The sequence below is a fragment of the Notolabrus celidotus genome, chromosome 12 (genome assembly GCF_009762535.1).
Source record: "Notolabrus celidotus isolate fNotCel1 chromosome 12, fNotCel1.pri, whole genome shotgun sequence".
In the NCBI taxonomy this organism is placed as follows: Eukaryota; Metazoa; Chordata; class Actinopteri; order Labriformes; family Labridae; genus Notolabrus; species Notolabrus celidotus.
This window is the reverse complement of record NC_048283.1, coordinates 5,355,566-5,380,792: the sequence shown is the minus strand read 5'-3', so window position 1 is coordinate 5,380,792 and position 25,227 is coordinate 5,355,566. Positions and strand designations below refer to the sequence as shown.

Here is a 25,227-nt window from a genome sequence, read left to right as displayed (position 1 = left end):
TGTAATGAACTGAGAGTCGACTCCTCTAAGTGCTTAATTGTTTTATAATCTCATGAAGTCGACAGAAATAGAAGCGGGGCGAGTGGTCTCAGACTCAGGTCTGCTGACAGGAAGGCCCGAACGCCAGTCTCTGTTTTGATCGCTCTGCTTCCGCCGCCGTGAGAGGAGAGGAAGGCAAACATCAGAATTTTTTTTCTCCCCCCCTCTTCAGTAGACGATGAAAGACAAACACCCTCTGCTTGCATTGTAACCTTCCACTCTCGACACCCACCCCTCACGATTTGTGGTGTTTCACTGTACTATAACAACTCCCATGCAGATGCACTGCTCACACGACGGCGGTGAGCGTGCTTCCGTGTTGACAAGGCCTTTGAGGCCTCAAGTCTGAGACCCTGACACTACAGTCGGCTCCAGAGTCAACAAGTTCACATCGGCTGAAATTACAACCAAGCCAGGTCATCTCAGGCCAGCATCAGTCCGTCTCATTAGGATCTGTATTAAAGATTCAAAGCAGCATCACCCCCTCCTTCTTTTCTCATCGTCTTTATCAAATCATAAAACCAATCAGTCAAACAACAACCAGCATGCACCCCAAACTGGACTCCTGTCATCACATGACCAAATAACTACTCCTTAATTCACCCTCAACAAATACACAGTTAATAGAGACAGAGAGACGGGGGTGTTTGTGTGTGAGAGAGACAGAGGAGATACTGAAGACGGAAATGAGTAGGGACAGACTGGATGGGTGAGAAAGGTCGACACATCCTGCTGGGTTTTCCCTGATTTTGTGGAGAAGCAGTGAAGGGCGCAGCAGCCGGGGCCTTGTGGGGAGTTCTCGGGAGTGTTAAAGAAATGAAGGCAGGTGATGGGAGGGTGTTACTCGCCTCAGTGTGCGAGAAAGTGGGCGCTCCGCTGAGATGAAAGGAGAGATGGGATGTGAGCATGTGGGGAGAACGGCTCTTAATATGGAGGCTTAGGCAGAAGTATTGAAGAAGAGGTGCAGACTTAAGGATGCCGTTTCTTTATCTACATATTTTTCTTTGCATATTTAATCCCTTGTCAAAGGATGCATCATCCAGCCACTGACGAACAAAACAGTTGATAAGGCAAGGGTGTGTGTGTGTGTGTGTGTGTGTGTGTGAGAGAGAGAGAGAGAGAGGGAGAATCAGTATCTGTTGAAATTGTTTCATTGGAGTATGTGGGTGGGTATTAACAACCTGATCTTAGCGGATGCGCTTTCCTCTAAATCGCTCCTTTTTTTCTCTTGGAACAAAGGATTCAGAAAAACCTACACAGATTGGATAAAGACAAGCATCGGAATAAAACACAATGAGGTTTATTCCTGTGAAGAAATTTAAAAAAATTTAAACATATGTTGAGACCTGTAATAATGTGATTTGGATTGTGAAAACTTAGATGTATATGCTCCCTTAAATGATATTTGCCATGGTAGCATGAAGCGCGCTAAATAACAAGAGCAACAACAGAGAATCGAACATAGGAGGGATGTCATTTTGTAAAAGCGTGACAAAACCGACATGACGGACTTTAGGTTTTTTATTTTTCTCCCGGCGAGGACACGCCAACCCATCCGGCAAACGGGGCTGATTGTCAGGACCCAAAAACAATGTGACGCTTTTATCGCTAAGCCAAGGAATCTGGATCAACAGTATGCAAAGCATATGCCAGAATAAATGCAGTCCAACATGCTGGGACAGCATAACCCCCCTCCTCTCTTTCTCTCTCTTTTTTTTTTTAAAGAACTTTCCAGATAATGACAAAATGAGCTGTAACTCCCGAATCACACACTAAGCATTCACCCAGGGTGGTATGTCTGAAACTGTCTGTGAGGGGGGGTTCTTACATTTTTGAGCCCAGGAATGCAGCCGTCCCTGTTAACACACCGAGCTTTTCTTTTTTCCAAACTAGTTGCAACATGTTATTAAGAAAAAACGCTGGGAATCATTGTTATCTTTCTCCTCTATTAGCAATCATAACAGAGCTATTTCATACAGAGCAAGGGATGGGGAGTGTGTGTGGTGGTGTGTGTGGAATCCCCAAAGAGCCACACATTAAAAAACGAGACAGGCCTCTTATTTACTGGCGACAGTCTAATAAATACATTTGCTGGCAGCTAAACAGGTATTTACTCTGCTCCCTACCACAGGTATAATTTCACTGTTTGCTGAGCTGTTATTTTGCTACAGCGATAATTATCGAGGTGGTAAAGGGAAGACGATTAATGGTTTTAGCCGAGATATCAGTCTCAGCAAAGTGAAGCACAGATCTTGACTCTGAAATACCTGCAAAAGCTCAAGAGCAGAACTATTTAAAAATGCACTACAATGTAAAATACAGGCTTTTTAATTTAGCACAGGTTCTAGATTTGTTCCCTCTGGTTTATTTTGGTAGGGAAAGTTGCATTTTGCATTGTTTGGTGATTTTACAAGAAGTTAGAGTTCATATAATGTGCATTTTTAATTTGATTTTTAAAGTTCAAAGCTCAGTTCCAACAGAAAGTCATGACAGTGAAGCTTTTGCAAAGATATGCAGGTTTCTGTTCTCACTGTAGCGACAAATCTTTCACCTGACATGTTCATTTTACTTAGTTGAATAAAACTGATCATCTGGAAAACAAATCCAACTGAACACAAACTGAAGGAGCATTCTTTATATTATTTAAAAGCAGTAAAGTGCAGCAACTACAAACACTCTCAACCTGTGCAAATCTGATCATGTGGAGTAAAGTACGTGTTATATGTTGCAGTAATGAAGCGTTCTCATGTCCTTTCAAAGCACTGCAGCAAAAAAAAAGGAAATAACAACAACAAAAAAACTCCAACCTGTGCTCTCTGGTGTGCAGACTAATTGGTCTCTCTGGGTCACGGGACAAACTTTGTCTTAGCTCTCACTCCTGTCTGACAACCTGAGACTGAGTGAGAGCGTCACGCGCCGACCTGCGGCTGCTGTGCTGTGCTTAAATAATCTGGTTAACACTGCAGGGGTCTAACTGGTTTCACACATTTTTGTGTTCACAACCTGAAGTGACGATCGAAAGAGTTGCAATGCAAACATGCGGCGGAAATTTTTAAAGGAAAGGCTATACGATTTATCTTAATTTTTTGTGAACCTTACAAGCCGATTTCCTGCCATACACGCCTACTGTACAGTAAATGCAGCGTGGACTAGTTTCGATTAGTTGTAATGAAAACAAAAGTGAACTCAAAGTGGGGGGAAAAAGTGTGTAACAAGGTTAAACCTGAAGAAAGGTAGAAAGGTGGAAATACTGAGGTGTTTTCCCAGATTGTCTCCTAATGTAAATCACAGTAGGGTTATTGTAAGAGCTGTGAACACCACACAACACATTGAAAGGAATTCATTACACACTAATAAGCTGTGACAGATGTTTAGGCTTTACTGCTGGATGTGTGTGACCTGGCAGTCATACTCCTCCGCCGCCGCCGCCGCCGTCCTCACACTCTGATTCTTATCATTCCTGCCAAACAAGTTTAAGGGGAGAAATTTTTGCCAATGAGATCAACACGCGCGCTCTGAAAGTGTGTGTTTTCTGTGCCTCTTTCACAGCCGCACACTAATTAAAAAAGAGGTTGTAACAGAGGCAAAGAGGTGAGGAGTAAAACCGAGAAGTTCTGCTGTAACGTTCTCAAGCTTTCATCTTGTTTGAGGAACTTTTACAAGAAGTGACACATGGCAGCCTGAGACAGGAAAAGAGCTGTGTGTCACTGCTGTCAGAGGCACTGACCAGATTAGCCACAGCATCTTGAGCTGCCACTGATCTGCAGAAGATAAAAGGAGAGAAACTCACCGGCTGCTGTACCATAACCTCTTTCTTTTTTTTTTTTCCATGCAAAGGTGCCAGGCTTGACCTCGTAATTGCATGTGAGAGAAAAGCGAACAACCTAACAACAACAGCAAGGTGATAAACAACAAGCGGTGACGCTGACGGCTGCAGATTACATCCGGATAATCTTGTAGCTATTTAATTATCTGATCCAGTTTCTGCTTTTAATTCAAACAACACCTGATTTTATTGCCATTTTTCTGCCTTTCAATGCCCTGTGATTCATTTTCACAAATAATGTCTTTAAATTAGATACATTTCAGTGTCTGCTCTGTTCTTGTGTGAGTGTGTCTGTGCTTATTTCTATATTTAAATAATCTCAAATATCAGAGTGTGGCCGTGCCTGCGTGTGAAATGTCATCTCTTTTGAAAAGAGCAGAGAGTGAAACCATTAAAAACCTGTAAACCACAGAACATCAGTGCCCACACAGTTTTAAGATGGCAATACATCTCCTCATAACTGCTCTCTATCCCCCTCACAGTCACACACACACACACACTTCTAGTTGTACCTGAGATTACTTTATCAGCACTGTGACAAAAGCCACAATGCAGACCGAACAGCATTACTACAACCTTTCTGTATCATCTCATCCATCTGAATGCCTCACACCAAGTCAGGCAGAAAGAAAGCAATAAATTCTTCACCTGTTTGTTTCTGTCTCACCTGATTTAAAAAAAAAAAACATCTTGCTGTGCTCACAGTGGTTTTTTTTAAGAGTTGCACATCATGCTACAGCCATAAAAGTGCAGAAGCAAGTTGACACGTAATTAAATATTAAGTATGGGGAGAGAATAAATGAAGTGGCTCTAATGGCCTAATAAAAAGTAGTAAAAGTAGATGGGCAGTTGGGCTGCAGCATTTCTAATAGACATGTCAGCGCTTTGAGAACAACACACTTTATTACAAGGAGGGAAATTAAAGCACAGGCCTGATTTAAATTAAACTATGAGATGCAGAAATATACCTTTAAGGTGTTTAATTTGGGTGGGTAAAAATGGAGAACTTTATCCTCCACAATAGTTCCTGAATTGATGAGCAGCGGTGGCAGCATCACTTCTTGCCCCTCTGCTGCGCGCACTGAATAAGTTGTTAAATGAATTAGAGGAGATGGATGTACTTAACCCCGCCAATATCACGAGTGCTTTGCTTATTCGTGCAGAAATGACACAGGCCTCTTTCTGCACATTAAAAATTAGACTCTAAAAAAAAAAAGTTCTGAATGCGTGCATTTATATTTACCATTAAGCCATGGCATTCATCCTGCTTTTTTTTTTTAAACTTTATGAAATATTAAATTGAGCAGCCACTCTTGGTGTGTGGGTTTTAAGTGATTTAGGAGATAGTTCTGCAAACTGTGCGTTTAATTCGTGTAGAACAGACTACTTCATTCTTCTATATCATCTAAGAGCACTTTCCTTTTATGAGTCATGCAGTAAAATAAAAGTGATTTAAACATATGCAGAGAAAGTAAAAAAAAAGAAGAAGATAGAATGACAGCAGAGAGAGATTGACACGATGGGAGCGTACCTTTAAAGTCAGCAGTCGCCCGACCTCTTGTTTTCCATCAAAAGTTGAGCAACCTCTTGTCACTGCTCCACCACGAGAGATCCAAAAATAGGCGACTGCTCTGTGGGAGGAAAAAGTGCTTTTAAAAAAAGTCAAAAGTCCTGTGCTTGAGAAGTAGGAGGAGGAGGAGGGGGGTGAGGGGGAAGTCGTCTTGTAGAAACCGCACAGGCGGAGGTTGAAGTTGCAGAAGCGCACACGCGGTGGATGGAGCGCAAGAGAAAAATGTGAGCAACCGTGCGCTGCGGGCAGCGGGGGTGAAGTAGAGGAGAGAGGAGAGTAGCGGCATGTGAGGAAGGGCTGCTTTGAGAGGGTGGCAGGTAAACGAACCGCCCCTCCCCGTTTCTGATGCTCAAATCGATGATTTGCCAGCTGTGGCGCAGCTTGTCTCATTGCCCCACTTTGGTTTTTACAGCCGCTCCTCTCCGACGCGCTGCTCTCCGGGGACACGGAGAGAGAGAGAGAAAGAGAGAGAGAGAGAGAGAGAGAGAGAGAGAAGGAGGGGGGGGAGTCAGTGCCAGGAGAGCTCTCACACTCATTCATTTTCATATTTACACGCCACATGTTTGTGTGTCAAGAGAAGAAGAAGAAGAGGGTAAAAAGTCTGCTAAATAGTCGATTGGGCGCTGCGTGTTGCTTTTTGCGCCGTATAGAGTCAAAGCGTGTTGTTCTAACAGGAGGGCAACCTGCCAGCTCCTCTCCCTGCTGTACACCTGAGCTGAATATGAAACCATAAAGCCCTGCTATACTCTGCCATACATCAGGTGCGCTTACACACGCGCGGAGGTGTTCATTAAAAACGCTTTGATTAGTTGGAGTGCGCAAAAACAACCCAAATAAAGGTTTTAAGAATTAGAAAGTGAGTAAACAACAGTCTGTTCTCAGGAACTTTTCTTCTTTATAATTTCCTCCATCTAAACCTTTAAGTGTGGATTTTTTTGTATCATGACCGTTCCTCCAGTGGACATTTTTAATGCGTTATTATTGAACCAAACTCACTTTTATTCTAGAGCAAGCTGTTGCGTTTCCTCATGTTGAAACTAAGTTGAACTCCGGCCATCTCTCTTTCTCACACACACACACACACACACACTCACACACACACATATTCAGCCTCTCCATCACATTTCAGAATCCACCGCCGGGCCTATCCAAAAAATTAAAAATAAAAATCGACGCTTTAGGAATGCAAATTTGTTAAAATTTACGTGGAGAGCAGAATAATTTGATTTTTTCTCTTTTCTTGGACATCTTTGAGAACACAGCCCGGAGCTAAAATCAGCCGAGGCACACAGGACAGCGACAGATAACGGAGGAAAAAAAAAGCTTTTATTTGCGCCCTCACACTGTCGAAATGTATTTGTGCTAATTGAATTGATTTTCAGCTGTAACTCTGCTGACATGCGGAGGGGAAAGTAAAGAATATATGTCTCTTTTTCTTCTCTGCCAGAGTCTGAAATTAGACGGTGAAGAAATATCAAGTTTCAAGAGAAATTAGATTAAAAATCCTTTAAAAAGAAAGTATGTTACAGACAGGATCCTGTTTTTACACCTCTGTATGATTTTATATTAATTGTATTTTTATAATTTATTTTAAAATCTGAAAAAATCCTCAAGAAGAATTCTACCTGAGTGTGTTCATCCTGTCTTTGAGTATATGTGTGTGTGTTTGTGGTTTATGCACATGTGGTAAGAATATATGTAACCCTGTAATGTAAGTGTGTGTCTTTGTGTGTCTTTGTGTGTGTGTGTGTGTGTGTGTGTGTGTGTGTGTGTGTGTGTGTGTGTGTGCATTACTTATTGTGGTTTGAATGCACATATATATTTGTGTCATGTGTCTGTTTTTAGATTTCCGTGCACCCTTGCACACATTTACACTCATTTTTGTTGTGTGTGTGTATGCCTTTCCTTTTCTGTGTGTGTGTGCTTGGGTGCAAAATGATTGACAGTTTGCATCTGCACACAGGCTAACTGCTCTGCACTAGCAGGTGTGCAGGAGCCCACAGGTAATGCAGCTGTTTACTTACAATATGAATGTGTTTCTCTTGCAGGGGTTTAGCATAAATAACACACTGATCCATTTACATTTACACTTAATTTACACGTCCCTTTGAAAATAGAATCAGTGTGGAGGAGAAAAAAAAGGAGCTAAAAGCAGCCAACGCAAGAGAAACAAATGAAGGCGAGAAAGAGAGAGAGAGAGAGAGAGAGCAGGAAGAAAGGTCTGAAAAATCCTGAAATTAACCTGATTGTCCGCAGTGAGTGTGATTTGTCAGAGAGCATATACAGGAGGACTGGAGCTCTTATTGTAAGCCGCTGTGTACAAATACTTCTCCGAAAAGTTCATTTGTTGTGGTTTCGGGTCTCCACAAAAGTTTCATTATGAAGCAACTGAGATCTGCATTTAAAAAAGAAAGACTGTGAAAAAATCACACTCACACACACACACACACAATCTCTGCATATGATTCACGCCCGCTCTCTCTCCTGGGAGGTTGAATGGGAATTGAAAAGTTCCAGTAAAGAGATTCAGATTTGCTTTCTGCATAATTATAAATTCATGCTAAGTTAGGGATGTTTTCATCATTACAGACAACAGCTGGTGATTTCAATGCAGCCTGTGTTTTACCCAACAATTCATGTTGCTGCCTTCCGAAAGCCCCACATGTGTTGTAGCTCTTGCATTGGCCACAAGGGGGACCGCTGAGTCTCATTTCAAGTGGAGTGCAGAGTGAGAGAGAAAAGAAGAGGAGGGCAACAAACGCTGACCTCTCTCTGGAAGACACTTCCTTGTGCCAAAATTTCTGATTCTCTACATTCAAAAGCGGCGCTCCCTGACCTCTGCAGTCAAACGCAGAGGAGATTATCGGTGCAGCGGCGTCGTGTGAGTGCTGTGGATGAGTTCCAAAACGTTAATGCAAATTGATAATGTGCATCCATGTTGCTGAAGCATAAAGAGGGCACAAAAAAAAGAGAACCAGAATGTGTGTGAAGTGTAAACAAATCAAAGCAGACCTTGAGCTGAGAATCGTCTGCACTTTTTTCCTTCTGAAAACAATAAAAAGCACTTGGAAAATTACAAGGGTTATACACCCCAGAATTAATCTTTCCAACCCATAACTAAATAAAGAGACACTGCTGCCTCTCCATCAAGTGGGTATATTTTAATTACAGGCTATTGACTAGTGAAAGTAATTTGTCTCAGAAAGATGCCCACGAGCTAAAAGACAGACGTCTCGTCTAAATCTGGAATGCTTAGCCACTTTGTGCTGCTCTGGTTCTGTGGTTAGCCTTTGCAACTTTCCTCTGTAGCTCTTTTATAATTGCTCACCTTTTAAAGATTAACAAGGATTCCAGAGGAGACGAACACTTGTCTGCTTTATCCGGGGTAAGTACTGGATTTCCAGACTTTTGTTCCTCTGATCACTTGGCAGAAACTGAAACTGCAGAGTGGATTTGGTGCCTTTTTCCTCTTCTCCTTTCTCTTTGAGTTTTGAAACAAGAAGTACTTTCGACGCTCACCTCTCAAATGAAACACTATTAATCCTCATTTGCACGCTGCCAAGGAGGACAGAGGAGATGAGAGCCAATCAGAACAATAAAAGCTGACCCGCAGCGGCGCCTCCAAAGCGCACACGCCTCCAGATGTTAATGAGATGTCAGTCAGCTGGGCGAAAGAAAACAGCCCACTGGAGTAATTACTGAGTGGTGTGAACTCTCCCATCAGCTGTGGCAGCTCGGTGTCACTCAGTGCATCACTGCGTGCGGAGAGCGGAGAGCGTCAGCTGCCCAGATGTTAGAGGACTCAGAGAGGAGTGTTCCTGGATTCATTCCACAGGTAGGTGTTTCTGAAACACATTCAACACATACACCTGTCAATCAAACTGTGAGAGCCGTATACTGGGATTTGTTTTCCTGTAAGTTCTTGTTAATTACATCACAACAAATCATATCAAACACTGGATACATGTTTACATCAGGATTACAAAACCATCCTGTGATCAGGGGGATCAATAAAGATTAGCTCAGACTTTTGATCTTGTGAAACCTGCTGATTCATTTGTCTTATTTCACTGAGCCCTACGAGGTCGACTGAAGGTCATAACATTTCAGTTTAATGTGTCAGGGGTCTGTACAGTGGAGAAACTAACCACACTCTTTCACAACTTTCAGGTCTAGAGCTGCTGCTAACACTACGACAGGATTACTTCTTTTTAAAGTTATATTTTTGGGCATTTTTACCTTTAATGGACAGGATGGCTGAAGAGAGAGACAGGAAATGTGGGGAGTGACTTTTTCCGTTGCTTAGCGCCGTTTGAGTGGCTGCTTGTTGCAGCAGCTCTCTCTTTGTTGTTCTTTTTTCGACTCTTTTCTTCATATCTGTTTAGTTCTCTTTGTATTTGGAGCCTGTCATGACTTTTAATGACTCATTTGTTGGCCATAGACACCAAACTGGCTACGTTTGCAGTGGTGTTTTTGCTATTTTTGTTCCTGTGTGTGTCCGGAGATCCTGCGTGTATCCATGGTAACATTATTTACATACGAGATCAGCTGTTCGCAGCCCGTAGCATGTCGATGCTAAAACGATGCTAGGCCTGATGTTCCCTACCAGCTGAGGAGAAGGAGGCAAGGATGACGTGCTGGTACTGAGGTGCAAGCTAAGAAATGACGACATCGACCTGTCCTTCCACCCACCGTTATGGAGAATGTAAGATCTACCTTCAATAAGGTGGACGAGCTAACCCAGCACCAGAGGGAATACTGGCAGAGTAGCATCATGCTAACAGAGCTAACACCGGACACCAACGCCACATTGGAAGGATTTCACCTGCTGTGGGCGGACAGGATACAGGAGAGCAAGACTGAACACACTGGTGAAGAAGGCCAGCTCAGTCCTGGACCCCGTGGAGGTGGTGGCTGACAGGAGAATTATGGCCAAGCTGTCGTCTTTGATGAACTTTTTTTTTCTATATATATTCTTGTTCAAATTCTTGTTCTGTACACCTTTTTGTTTGCTGCAGTAACTCCGTGAATTTCCCCGTTGTGGGACGAATACAGGAGTATCTTATCTTATCTTATAGAGTGGGGGAGGAGATGCAAAGAACCTGCGACCTCTGCAACAAGGGTTAAAGCCTTTGTATGTGGGGCGCGTGCTCAGACTGCTAGGCCAATGGCGCCCCACGAAAGGATTTCTATCAATTATTTCTACATTTTATTTTTAAAATGCTGCTGAATGAAATCAAACTTGAAGCATATAGAGCATTTTAAAACGGGCTTAATGGTCACTGAAGCGGCTAAGATTGAAAAGTGCCGCAGAGACTAAGTGGGCTCGTGTTTGTGACGCGTCTTGCCATAAATCAAAATCAAAGTCCATGGAAAGTTTTCTATTTATTAACAAAACACTCAAAATAATTAAATACCAAAAAAGATCTAAATAAACGATGATAATGACGATGTCGATGGCAGTCAACAAAAAATATTCAAACCCACTCTCCCTCTTTGTATGCATCCCACCACACAACTGAACAGGTAGATAAAAAGGTAACCCACACCCATGAACCCAAAACTGGAAATGAAGTCAACCCTATAAAAAGGAAATAATCATGATTAACAAATAAGCCAGAGGAAGCCAGACGGCCTAGAACAACTTTTGTAACTTAGCGTTAGTAAAGGTCTGTGAGAAGCGCTCTGAAACTGGTAATGTGCACGGTGGACACAGGCCCTGATCTCAATCCGCCTTCTGAGTTTCAAATAAAGTCTGTCACCAGTGCATGCTGAGGTTGGGGAATGATTGCGGTGAGTTTTAGGGAACTAGCACTGAACACATTTACAATTAGTGCCATGCAGCCACCACACTGCTGTCATCACAGTTAACACATTATAAGGACACTAAAGAACGGCTGCTATCTCGTAAAATACAATGTCAAACTCAAAACTGCTCTTAAAGTATCACTCTGAACTTTGTATGTGGGTTGTTGAGCTAAGAGAAATCACTTTGCCAATCTGAAAAACATCCTTGAGTGTGTGAGCGTACATCAAACACTTGAGTCTCTTTGTGTGCGTCATTATTGACCACAGATAGGATGAGGGATAAGAAAGAGGATGTTTGCAGAGGAGCTTAAAACAGTGAGTGCACCTCTGGGAGCTTTTGTCACAGTTTTCCTACAGGGTCTCTGAAACTGGTGAAAGTGCTCAGCCTTCTTCATTCACAGACGCTTGAATAAAGCTTGGCAACATCTTGAGCTGTGTGTGTAAACTCTCAAAGTCTAAATCCCTCTCATGGAGGGACGGTGTGGAAGATGACCGTCTCATTTGGTGTTAAAACATTCTGTTAACACCAAATGACACGATCAGCCAGTGAAATTTTAAAAATCATTCAATTTTTGAACATGTTTCATATTTAAAAGTTGGTTTGGCCCTATAGGCTCTACAGTCCATGAGCTTGTCATGATTTACAATAGACTCAGATCAACACTCATTTCTTTTGGACAAATCAAGACAATAATCTCACCTCAGTGTCCAATTGATATAACTAAATATTCTCCTTATTGTTTATTTTTATCATCCTTTTTCTACAAATCTTTATTGTAAATAAAGAAAACCTCAATGATTTCTGATGCGTCAGTAATGATTTGAAATGAAACCGAGGGTTTTCCCCCAACGTTGTTTGAGAAAGACTTCTGACGCCGTATTTCTCCATACTCCTCTCTCTCACGTTCAATATGTTGATTCACTGAGGTTGAAACTAGGGGTGATATGTCTTCAACGTAAATACAAATTATTCTGTATGTTGTTAAGTTTTAGCTTATTTCAGCCAACTTTTAGCCCTGCTGTGGGATTTATGTAACAACTTTCCACCTCAGCAACATTCAAAGCTCCTGGAGGGAACTTTAAACTCACATGGATTTTGGCGCCCCCTGTGGACATAACTGAAACTGTTGTTAACTATTAGCTTATTATAGCCAACTTTTAGCCCTGCTGTGGTATTTATGTAACTAATCTCCACCTCAGAAACATTAAAACCTCCTGGAGGGAACTTTCAACTTGTGTCGATTTTGGCGCCCCCTGTGGACGGAGCTGAAACTGACACGTCTTTACTGATCTTGTGTAACCCCGAATGTCCACAGGACGCGTGTGCGACGCATACCGGCTGTGACACGGCTTTGCTCTGGCTTGTGCCCTGGTCCACAGGACCTGTATTGGGAGCATAGCGCCAGCTCAGAGCAGGCAGGATCAGCTGGGTCCAGCATAGAGAGAACCACATACAAACAACAGGTTACAGAGCCTCTCTGTGGTTGAATTTCTGCACATTTGGATAGTATTCCATTACATTTGTGCTTTAATCATCACTGAGTATGCTGCATAACTGTAAAGTTTAGTTTTTGCAGGTTTAGATGAGTCTCTACTTTGTTGTCCTGTTACCTTCTGACACAGTTATCATCTTAAAGTCCTGTTGCAGTCGACCTGGATCACAGATATGTGGCTGTTTGTAGCTTACATCCATAATCGATGAGTATTTCTGATCGAAACCATCTTTAAACGGTCGGGAGTCCGTATATGGTGTTTTATTTTGAAATTTGCTGATGTTGCATGCGATCCTCGTGCGTGACTTCCTGTCCACGAAACACAATACCTCCTGTGGACCTTGGGCTTAAGTATTGTTTTCTAAGAAAAAACATGCATCCTGTTGTCAATCAGATGCATCGTCTGTGAAAATGTGCAGTGGAAAAAGTAAGAAGTGTTATAAACTGTCTCATGTGACACCTGCCCCCTCACTGTGGTTACACGCAATAAACATGACAGTATAGAAATGTTGGTCTTGTTTGCTTTTGAAGGTCATAAAGAAACATCACTGTTCATTTCAGACAATTTCCTAACCAGTCAAAAACTTCTCACAGAGGTTTTAAATATTACAATGTAAAATATGTTTTCTGTTTAAAAGAAGGAATCCATGGTGACTGCAAAAACACCTTGAGTGACTAAACATATGTAAACTGCAATGTGTTAGAGTGGACACAGAGAGTCCAATGACATATGATGGACCAAAGTAGTAGTAATAATAATAATAATAATAATAATAATAATTTATTTTATTTATAGGGGCCTTTCTGGACACCCAAGGTCACCTTACAACATAGCAATAATAAAAGCAAACTGTCAACAAGAAATAAATACATACATTAGAATAAAGAATACAATACTAGAAAAATTAAAGAGGAGGGGAAGTCATTCCAGTCCCAAAGAGATGGATAAGAGTGCGTATGCTTGGTGGAAAAGGTGAGTTTTTAGGCGGGATATGAAGGTGGTGGGTGAGGTGGAAGTTTGTATGTCCAGGGGGAGAGAGTTCCAGAGGCGGCTGAAGGCTCTCGAAGGATACTGCAGAGGATAAAGTTGTCTGAGTTTAAGTTAAGTTACTTTTATTTTATGTGTTTGCTTTTTTGGCCATTTTCACCTTTATTGACCCGACAGCTGAGGACATGTTGGGAGTAGATGGTGAGAGAAGACATGCAGCAAATGGTCAAGGCTGGGAGTCAAACCAGCGACCTCTGTGACGAGGACTGTAGCTTCTGTATATGGGGCACGCTTAGACCGCAAGGCCACCAGTGCCGAAAAGCTGACTTTTTTTGTGGTGCATTTGCAGCTAATTCCAGTAAACTGCTTTGATGCTGAATGAAACATGAAATGTAAAGTATGCGGGGAAGAAACCACACGTTTCTTTTCTGGAAGTTTCACACTGAAGATATCTGAATGCGAAGGACATCCAACTCTCAATTTCTGTCATGGCAATGTCAGGAGAAAAGAGCAAGTTTAAGATGTTACAAAGTCAAGAGCTGCAGCACAAAGAAAAGTTCTTGTTAAGCATATACCGCATCCATCCATCCATCTATCTCTCTGTAACCTTCATCATTTAACCTCCAGCTTGTTTGTGTCAGGCTTGCAAACATGGTTGGATGTCGGTCACGTCAAACAGCACAGCCGTGGGAGCCGCGGTGATATCAGGCCTCTGTGTTTGACATGCATCTCAACGCAGCGCTGCCGTCACAGTGAGACACCCTATCTCCTGGAGAGTCTATTAGCTGTGCTTAATTAAACAAATGTGATTAGACTGATCCAAACTCACACAACTGAATCCCCGGTAAGGAGTCAGCCATGAGAGGCGGCTGCAGAGAGAAAGAGGAGTCACGCATGGTTTGTCTTTATTAATAGCGTCTATTACACAGTAACACACACCTCTGCGAGCCGTAGAGTTAACATGAGAGAAATGTGTGCAGGCGGAGACGTTTCTGAAGTTTGTCAATTAACGTTCAAGCTGACTGTCAGAGGAAGACGACGCTGGGAGTGTCGGGATAAAGGTGATAACTAATAACAGAGTGATTACTGGTTATTTAGCGCAAGGTATGTGGGTGGGATTTAGACACGGCTGTCATCTGTAACCAGGTGGAAAGCAGCGGGGAAATTCTCACTAACTTGTAAAAGATGAATCACTGACAGAGATGCAGAAACATGAGAGAGAAACTAAAGTAACTCCATGTGCTAATATTTCAGGGGGATTTTAACTGTGAGTCATTTCAATTCACCTTCGAGTGCAAACTCTTACTGTCAAAAAAATATACCTTGCTTCTCAGAAGTACTTAGTCGAGGAAACAAGTTGCAGAAAGACGCAGAAACTCAGTTACAGTTTGAACTTCCTCTGCCCTCTGCGTCTGCTCAATTTGATTGTGCACTCGTTACTCAATCACAGACAACGTGGACATCCAGTGCAGGGCTATTTTAAAAACAATGTCCGTCTATGTCTGAGAGAACCGAGGGGTCCAGATGAGCTGCTGCAGGTAATATGGCTCTGATATGTCATTGGGTCAGAGCCAAATCAAACTAATGAGGTCTTTAATAGCTGGAGAGTTCAGGTAACAGTTCAGAGAGTTTGGTTCATTTAGAGATCTCTTCAAACTTCCCCTTTTAAAATATCTGAGTCCTGTGATAACTCTTTTTATCAAAAGGGTTTTTGGTGGCTTCTCATTTATCCATTTAAGTCTTTTACATCAACTCTTTTCTTAAATATCTTACAGAATACAGACTCTATCTCCCAATGATGCTGTAGCCTCTGGGAGCAACACACAGACCTGGAGGGACTCTGGTGTATTCAATGGTTGGTGGTGAATGGACTATGACTTCTTGTTTTGTGCACTGCCATTGCTTTAAGTCTGTTTTACAGCAACTTGAGGAGTGGATGTAGAGTTAACAGATACCATGAAAGAGCAGATTTCTAGCAGTTCTTCTTTACATATATGTGTTTATAGGGATCTCTGCATTGACATGAATAAAAGACGTGTTTTTCCCCTCAAAGTACATCTGAAAAATGCATTAGTAATTAAATCTTAATAATCATAAAACCGTTAACGCCACTTATCTATGAATCGAGTGTACCACTCATGACTCAGACCAGCCATGACTCATTGCCTGAAAGCTGAAGAACACGGTGAACAAAGCTGCACAAAAGTAGGACAAGTTAACCAACAACTGAGGTGGAGTTATGATTCTTTCTAAAGAAAACGGTTATCAGTGCCACGAAACCTTAAAGGAAACGTATTTTACTAATTTTCAACTTTCATTATGGCGGACTGAGACACCTTGAGAGTAGCAGCTCAAAAAACTCTTTATTTATTTTACACTGGCATCCAGGAAAAGCACCAGTTTGGCATATTTCAGCTGCTGCCTGCAGCGTTTCAGTTTGGCTGCCTTTCCATTCATATAAAGTTAGACAATGTGACGATTCAATTTTAAAGAAATTCTGTGTTTCATCATGGTGCTGTTAAATTGTTTTCTTTATAAAAGCAAGATTTGGTCTTTAAAAGTATTTTTCTTTCTCTCTCTTCCAAGAATACGTCTTGAAAAAGGGGCGTAGTTTTGTAACCCGGGTCATCCTATATTCAGGCCATTACAGCCAAAGAAGCCGTAATCAGATTACAGCTGATGGGATTGAGAGATTCATTAAGGACTGATTTTGTTCTCCATGTGTAATGTTTACCTGTGTTGGAGCTATTAACATTGTTTCATATATTTGTATATTTTTTACTTTACTGTTATTCAATGTATTGTTGTTTTATTTAAGGGAATTCTATGATTAACTTTGATGCCTTAACGCTGGTGGCCTAGTGGTCAAAGCGCCCCACATACAGAGGCTACAGGCCTTGTCACAGGGGTCGCCAGTTCGATTCCCGGCTGCGACCATTTCCTGCATGTCTTTCCCCGCTCTCTACTCCCCACATTTCATGTCTCTCTTCGGCTGTCCTATGGAATAAAGGCAACCCCCCCCCCCCCAAAAAAAAAACAAACTTTGATGCCTTAGGTGTTATTAATATATTTCATTACTCACTTTTATAGGCTGATAGTTTTGCACCAGGTGATGTCTATATATAGATGGGCAGGTAAGATAGAAGGGGCACACCCATAGACTGTATAAAATATGAACATAGTATCCGTGACGTCACCCATCTGTTCCTGAGAGCTGTTTTGAAGCAAATCGACGGCAGCAGCCATATTGGTAATGCGGAACTCAACTAGGCAGAGTGTGACGTAGTGTGAGTCTCTTAGCCAATGGCTGTGTTTTCCCGACCGGGAGTCATGTCAGTCATGTCCTTATTTGGGCAAAACTCGTAATCTTAATATCTTCTTAACAATCACGTTAGAAAAAAATTCACCCCTGTACAGTGTGTGCCATTAGAGAGATTAGCGTTGTAGGGCCAAGCCGTTTTTTGAACCAGGCTGTAAACATGTTTATTAATGCTGCAAAGATCGTCTTTTTCCCATTCATATCTATGTGGTTTCCGGTGTTTCTGCAGCCAGCCTCAAGCGGATTTTCGATGTACTGCAGTTTATATCACTTCCGCATTGGCTTCATCGTTTGAGACCGGAGTTTGCCGCTTGGGCACACCCCGAGGAAGGTGAACAGTTTTTTAGTTTGTAGTGGCTATTTGACTTTGTCAACGTCACAAAAACAAAACTCAAATCAAAACCTGCCACAAGCCACGGGAGATTTGAAAGCACAAAGACCCTGCCTGTTGTTTGAAAGAAGCCCTTTTATGTTGTTCAATAAAACACCAAAGAAACTGCATACTTGGCTTGACTTTGGCATCGTTGGACCCTGTGTACGATCCACTTGTTCGTGCCCTGTGGCTGGTTTTGATTTGATTTGAGTTTTCTTTTTGTAAAATTGAAAAAGTCAAATAGCCACTACGGGGTCATCCCTATGTTCCCACATTTCTAGGACATTTTCAAAATTAGGTCTTGCGAAGGCTTAGAAGTTCTCAACTACTTAACATGGATGGTTACTATGAAGGGGAGAGTTTTCTCAAAATGTTCCAACATTTCTAAGATTTGTTTTCTCTATGTGCACATAATTATTGTGTTTTATCAAATGGCTGCTATTCATGGAAGCTTGGTCCCTTGAAACCATGGAGGAAAGGTTTTAGTTGTTCTGAACTTCCTTTTATGGTTGCAATAAGCAAAGAGATGGGCGCGCCAGATGTAGCTAAAAGCTACATTCCATCTGTAGTCCATTGCTACTTAAAGCTAGGGTTGGTAGTCACGGAAAAATAGCATGAATTTGAATGTAGCATTTCCTCAGGACTCCATCTAACCCCTCCCCCCCTCCCCTCGGAGCTCCTCCAAAATGATCTAAATCTGACTACCAACCCCAGCTTTAATAATAATAGGTTGGGTGTCATTGGCTACCAAATTGGGAGAAAGGGGGATCAAATCCATTACAAATTTATGAAAAAGGAAATGTGGGAACATAGGACCACATTTTGGAAAAAAAATCTTACAAATGTGGGAACTGTGGGAACATTGGGCTTAATTATAAAAAAAATATCTTAAAAATGTGGGAACATTAGGCTGTGGGAACGTAGGCACACTCCTGCCACTACAACCTGTATACAGCCAAAACATGTGAAACCTTTGTGGATGATGCTCCTTGGACTACAGAGGAAAAACAGAGCCCGTCAGATCCAAATATGGTGTCACCTGACAGTAATCTCTTTCCAATACAAATAACAGTCTGTATTAGAAGTCCTAATTGAACACAGACACTAAAACTCACGATGAATTCTTTTCAGTGATGAACATAGTTTACTTTGTAAGTCATGAAGAGAGATCAGTATAAAAGTCGGACTATTTCAAACTCAACTTAAAAACTCCTCACTGTGTCTTTAAGTTGATTTAATTAACATGCCGTGGATGAAGTAGTGTGTTAATATTTTCATGATGTCTGGTAAAAATATCAATAAATACTTGAGGAGTAAATCTTTAAATCAATCTGTTTGTTTCTTGGCAGAATAATTAAATCAGACTTTGATGTCTGCTAATAAAGACACAGGAAGCAGGAGGAAGGACGAGATATTTACACTTCTTTGTTTTGTTTACCATGACATGGTATCTAATATAATAATGTAAGGCAGGAAGGCATGATGTAACCATAGAAACGTCTGTCTGTTGGCACAGTGGCGCACCTGTCTTGGAGAGAAAATAAAAGTCTGTGTGTGTTTGTGCAGTGTGTGTGTGTGAGGTCTGAAGTGCTTTACAAACATGGTTGAAGTTGAAGCTTCGTAGGAGATGTCAAAACACTGAAGCTCAGCTCTGAGACTCTAATTCAATTAACTTCAGCCCGTGTAAGAGATACGTTATCGGCACAATGATGTTAAAAAGCTTTGGGAGGAAACTCAAACATGCAGACGTTGTATGGTGTGCAGTATTCTGGCCACTAACTTCTAGTGTGTGTTGACTTTGGATGTTCCAGAGAGACTCATTTCTTAGTTGTTCAAACAGAAATTTGAATTCTGACTTGCAGACTAATCTAAAGGTGCTAAAATACTCAGAATACATTTAAGTCTGGCACAATTTATCTAACATGGCTAAACTTGGGAACACAGAGTCTGTGCATTTACTAAATCAAATTGTTTTGCAGAGTGTGGCTAGCACTAGCAGAACTAGCACCACCAGCATTCAGTCCTCCTTGCAGGTTAGTGTCCACATGCCTGTGCTGGTTACATAAATGCTTCTATACCATGTTACGCTACAACATGCCATCTTTCATCTGTGCTGGTTTTCATCCAGGTAGTAAAGCATTATATCTTTATTGCAGTAGCCAATAACAAGAGCAACAGCCCCGGCTAGTGGCGGGTGGCTGCGCTACAGCTTAGACACAACATGTGACCAAGCGGCAACCTCCTGTCTCAATATATGAAGCCCATGCTGAAGCGTTATAAACTGCAGTTCATCGAGCGTCCGCTTGAGGCTGGCTGCAGAAACAACGGAAACCACATACACACCCATTCAAAAAAGACGACCTTTGCAGCAATAACAAAAATGTTTACAGCCTGGTTCAAAAAACAGCTTGGGTCTTCGTAGCGGATTCCTCTATCGGCACACTGTACGGGGGGTGATTTTTTTTTCTAACGCAATGGTTCAGAAGATATTAAGTTTATGAGTTTTTGCCCAAATAAGGACATGACTGACTTGTTTGACAGGTGGGAACACATAGCTATTGACTAGGAGGCTCAAACCTCCTCTTTACGTCCAGTAAGTTTGGTTGAGTTCAGCATTTCCAATATGGCTGCCACCGACAATTGGCTTTGAAACAGCGCCCAGGAACAGATGGGTAACGTCACGGATACTACGTACATTATTTATACAGTCTATGCATGTGACTGACATTTCGCAACAACAATAATAAAAATATTCAATAATATAATATATATCGTTTAATGGTTTTGTCGACACTATGCATCATCATGGACAGAAGAATTCACATACAGCTTCTATGTAACATTGATCCAAATAAGTCTGCATGGATGTGAACGAAAAAAGAAAATTATTTCAGTAATGTATTTGTGTTGGACATAGTTTAAAATAAACATATAATTGTCCTTCTATAACCCCAAATCATTGGATAAATATTGCTCCTTACATTACATCCTGAATAGACAGTCTGAGCCGCCTCGCTTCACATTAACAGGAATTAACTGAGTGAAACTCTCTCTCCAGATGTTTGCATCAACCTGGAACATAGAGTGTTTCTATCTTTGCACAGGACCATATCTCCACTGAACCATTTATCCATCCCTGCAAGGACGTTTTGTAGTGGTGCATCCATCACATCACCATTAAGAATTGAAATGCCTTTAAGCCTCTTATGTACATTTCCCTTACAGCCACCATGACTTTATTGATACCGCTGGAACCAGAAAATTCTCTAATTCTGCATAATTTTTTAAGCAAAGCCTGGCCATCCTAATTGTGTTAAAAGGTTTGTTTCAGTTCAAGGAAATCTAGCAGGGCGAGGTGAGTTTGAAGATGCATGGTAATTCATTTTTGGGTGAGTAAGGTATTGTGACACCTCTACCTGACCTGAGAGTTCAGATTAAAGCAAACTGTTGCACCTGTTTTAATTTAGTTATGTTTTAAGCTATGAGCAAAGCAAGCTGGAAGAATGAAATGTGGGAAGAAGACATGGAACAGCTCGAATCTAACTGCTTGACAAATTACCAGATTAAACCAACCAAGTCAGTCTGTGCGTAAGAGTGTTAGCGTATTACATCGTGTCTGACCAGGAATCAATTAGGGAATCACCAAAAAGTATAAATATCAGGTTGTTTTAATCCATGAAGAGAACCCACAACTTCATAGTACAGCTTTAAATCAAACTACCTTCATTTTTATTAATAAATAGGATCCTTTTCAATGGTGGAGACAAGCAAACCTTTGCATCTGTAACATATCCAAGTAGTTTTTCCATCACTTGCATACCTGACTCCTTGATTCCACTGCAGGCGTGTGCACCACGTTCACCACCGGTACTAAGGTTCTTATGGGGGGTTCACACCAAACAAGAATAAAATCATTCACGCAAATGAACTACATGTAAAGTCAATGTAGAGACGCGAATAGACGCGAGTAGAGGTCTGGCGGCACGAATGGTGCGATTTGCGCGAATGACGCAAATTATTCGCAAGAGTTGAAATATCTGAACTCCAGCGAATCTATTGGGCCGCAATAGCAAATCAGCGTGCAGATCACCCAGTGGCGTATGGACCGGCAGAGATTCATTCATGTGGAATACATAGGACACTTTGATTCTATCTCTGTGCAGCTTCCCCAAACTCTGTGACTCTACCTGTTTTTATGGGATCAGGCATAAACAGGAGCTCACTGTGAGAACAGAGAGTGAGGAGGATTATGTGGTGAGTTGTGAAAAACTTTCTGTCACTTGAATCCAGCTAAAGGTTGTATAAGGAAGTTAGCTCTGCCCCCTTTAGCACAACCGGCTTCCCCATTCAATGTCCCCATTTGGTCGACACTATTCATCATCATGGACGGAAGATTTGACATACAGCTTCTATGCAACATAATCCAAGTAAGTCTGCATGGATGTGAACGCAAACAGCTCAACCTTGTTTGATAGCAACAGACTGCTGTGGCGTAAGGCACTCATGTACACGCAATTTTGACGTGCAAATTGAGTGAGTCATTCGCGCGAATAGAGCGAGTAAACACGAAACATTCTTGCGTTTGTATTCGTGCAAATATCAGGATCGTTAGTGTCTGGTGTGAACACGACATTAGTCTGATGGAGCACGTCAAACTCCTCTGTTTTTGAAGCATTGTGCAGCGTACTGCAGCTCAAAGCATTTGGATATTCCTTGATTTTCTACCATTGGTAAGTACACAATGTTATCAAAGGGTTTCTTTTTATCTTGAGTTTAAAGGTGACATATCACGCTTTTTTCATCAATATATATTGGTCTAAGAGGTCCCCAAAACATGTCTTTAAAGTTTATGCTCAAAAAAACACTTTGAAATCAGATTTTGGTCTGCCTGAAAAGCCCTCTTCTTCAGTCCTCTTCAGAACACTCTGTTTTCTCTCTGACCACGCCCCCTCAGGAAGTGGATGTGCCTCGGCTGTCCAGCACGTTGATCTAATGTTTACATGTTGGCTGAATATACACGGCTGCTGTTACTTCAACCCTCTGAGTCTGATCCAGAATCTGATCCTGACGGAGAGGCGCCTGTAGCAGGACCTTTCTGAAGGATTGGTCACAGATTTAGTGTTTCTTGTTGTTTTATTTATCAGTATGTCGACGTGTGTCTTGGTACACAGCTACGAACATGTAGCTATGTGGCTATGCTAACTAGTGCTAGAACTTATCTATGATAAATAAAAATCATCCACTAGATCTTCAAATCTGCAGACGTGGGGAGTAAAACCGACCTCTACCAGAAAGGCAGCAGGACCTTTCTGAAGGATTGGTCACAGATTCTGTGTTACTTGTTGTTTTATTTGTCAGTATGTAGACGTGTGTCTTGGTACACAGCTACAGCTACGACATGTAGCTATGTAGCTATGCTAACTAGCGCTAGCACTTATCCATGATAAATAAACTAGATCTTCAACTCTGCAGACGTGGGGAGTAAAACCAACCTTTGTGTTTATTAAGACAGCCTACAACTAGCATGCCTCCCTCCTGAGCTCCTTGTTAGCACACATTTGTGCAGGTAATGAAAAACGGAGGAGGGGATTCAGTATTATTTTATACAGTCTATGGGCTGAACAAGCTCCGAGCTCTGACTCCGTTACAGACTGGATATTGTTGTTACGTAACAAAAACACGGAAGTCTGAAACGGCTCGTTTCACACACATTTACAGAAAGGTGGAGAAATCAGAACAGGGGCAGAATGGATTCTTTTCATTCTTGGGGGGTTTGTAGACATGCCAGGGAAACATATTTCAGGTAGAGAACCATTAAAAAGTCCAGTTTGCATGATATGTCACCTTTAAGTGTGTTCAACGTTCACAAAGATGTTCTATGTTATGCAGAGTAGGACTTTCACAATATACAAGGACCAACGATAACTATCTTTAAAAAAAATGAAAAATTCATGTTGTGCTTAAATGAGCATAGAGCAACATTATGTAAGTAATTGGTTCATAGCCAGGAGCACACTCATGACAAAATGTAATGAAGTCGAATAAGAAAAAGCAGCAGACGAAGAAGACTCAATAACAAGCTAGCTAGATTTTACTGCGGTGTGTTTTGGATACTGCAGCGCAAATTATGTGGGAGAGATGACAGATGGAAGCGGGGAACTCTACCTACGCCAAAAAGATGTTTACTCACCAGTTTGAGATTTCAGTAGATGAGGTGTGGACAACGATGTTAAGAAGACGTTAAGTTTTGGCTTGCTTAGAAGTTTCTGTCACGGCGCTGCGGACCTGGATAAAACACAACTTTGAACATCATTCCATAGAAATGGATAACAACATGTAAGTAAGTCAGCTGTGTTTGTTAAGTTTATGGCACAACTTATCACTCCACCCTTGTCTTGTATGTCCTTAAATTGACTGATACACATTGTTGGATTTTCAAAATGTTCCGTGAGCATCATGGTAATATTGTAATTGTGATTTTTTTTGGCCATGATAATCAGGTGGTTAAAGGCTGATATTGTGACAGCCCTACTTGAAAACAGTTAACAGTTCTGTTGTGGGTGATCTGCTCTGATAGTGATGGTGACTCAGGCCCCATCAAAAACTGACTGGCTGTTTGGAACCTGGTCCACACACTTGCTAGAATCAAGCAGCTACTGTACACAGCTTCTGTATCAAAGTTTTATGAATAGTATGGTAAGTACTAACTTAACATAAAGTACTCATTTAAAGCAAAACCTATAAACCTTACCAGGTAGTTTTGGTGCTAAAACATAACTAAACTGTGGTTGTTACACACTCTAAATGCTTGTTTAAAAAAAAGTCTTTAATCCTCTCCTAAATGCACTTTGTATAAGTCATTTTCAAACTCCTGAGGACATAAGCAAATAAAACCATAACTATCTGAGTACCACCAGTCAAAGGGACTCTCCATAAAAGGTCAACATTGATCAAAAGGCCATGACATCTGATTTAAGTCTTGAGTTAGGTTCTAGAGACACTTTTAAGAGTATTTCTGACACACAAATATTCCTGTATCACCTATGTAATACTTTCCATTATGAGTTAGTGTTATTCATTCGTAGAAGTTGTGCAGCTTTGTCTAATGTTTCTTTGGTTGCGGTCGAACTGACCCTTTAATAGATCCTCAAAAGACTTAGTTTGAAAAAGTTGCCGCCCATCGAAAAAAAAAAAAAGAACAGTCATGGATTTCTTTACAACACATGGAAACACTACTCCATTTCCAGTGTGCATGGAAGTGTCTCAGGATCATCCGTCAATCCGGAGACATCTCCATGCGCTGTGATGCATCACTTCATTTCTAACAATCACTCATACAGTGAACCTCTAATCCAGCGTGCACTCTCGAGTTGCCTTTGACAGCAGCTTAGCCACCCTGCCATCCAGTGTAACACAGCGGGTGTGGAGGGGCCCTCAGGGGTGAGATATCCTCCACCCTCCCACCACCTCCTCCACGATTGCCCCCGGTGACAGTGACAGAAGTCTGTAATTGCCACCTCGTCAGACAGCTTCATTAAGACGAGCATTGTCTGCGCAGCTGAACGACGGTGGATGGGGAAGAGAGGAGCGCGAGCCGAGGAGAGGAGAGAGCCCGCAATGCAATTACTGCATTGCTGTGACAGGTGGGGCCTCCAATCCTCTGCGTCTACGGGGCCCTGATGCATGTTGGGGAGCCATGGTGGGCTCGCATCATTTTTCAACCCCCCCTGTCATTAGCTGGTAATGATTGGATTATTTTGCAGATGAATCGTAGAGTATGTCTTACTCACAAACATTTCATGGACGTATTA

General features: G+C 41.7%; 1 protein-coding gene across 4 annotated transcripts in view; it reads right to left on the bottom strand.

Moving 5' to 3' along the window:
• Positions 1-23,737, bottom strand: part of LOC117823564 (DNA-binding protein SATB1) — an 84,897-nt gene extending 61,160 nt beyond the window's left edge. Inside the window, exons 1-3 of one of the 4 annotated variants that reach the window (XM_034698793.1) lie at positions 23,607-23,737; positions 8,764-9,280; positions 5,397-5,496 (exon numbers count right to left, since the gene is read on the bottom strand). The gene's annotated coding sequence lies outside the window, so the exon portion shown is untranslated. Of the gene's footprint in view, positions 1-5,396; positions 5,724-8,763; positions 9,281-23,606 lie in introns of those variants that run through there. The other 3 variants (XM_034698796.1, XM_034698792.1, XM_034698791.1) reach the window with 3 other exon arrangements.
• Between the last annotated feature and the right edge of the window lie 1,490 nt (positions 23,738-25,227).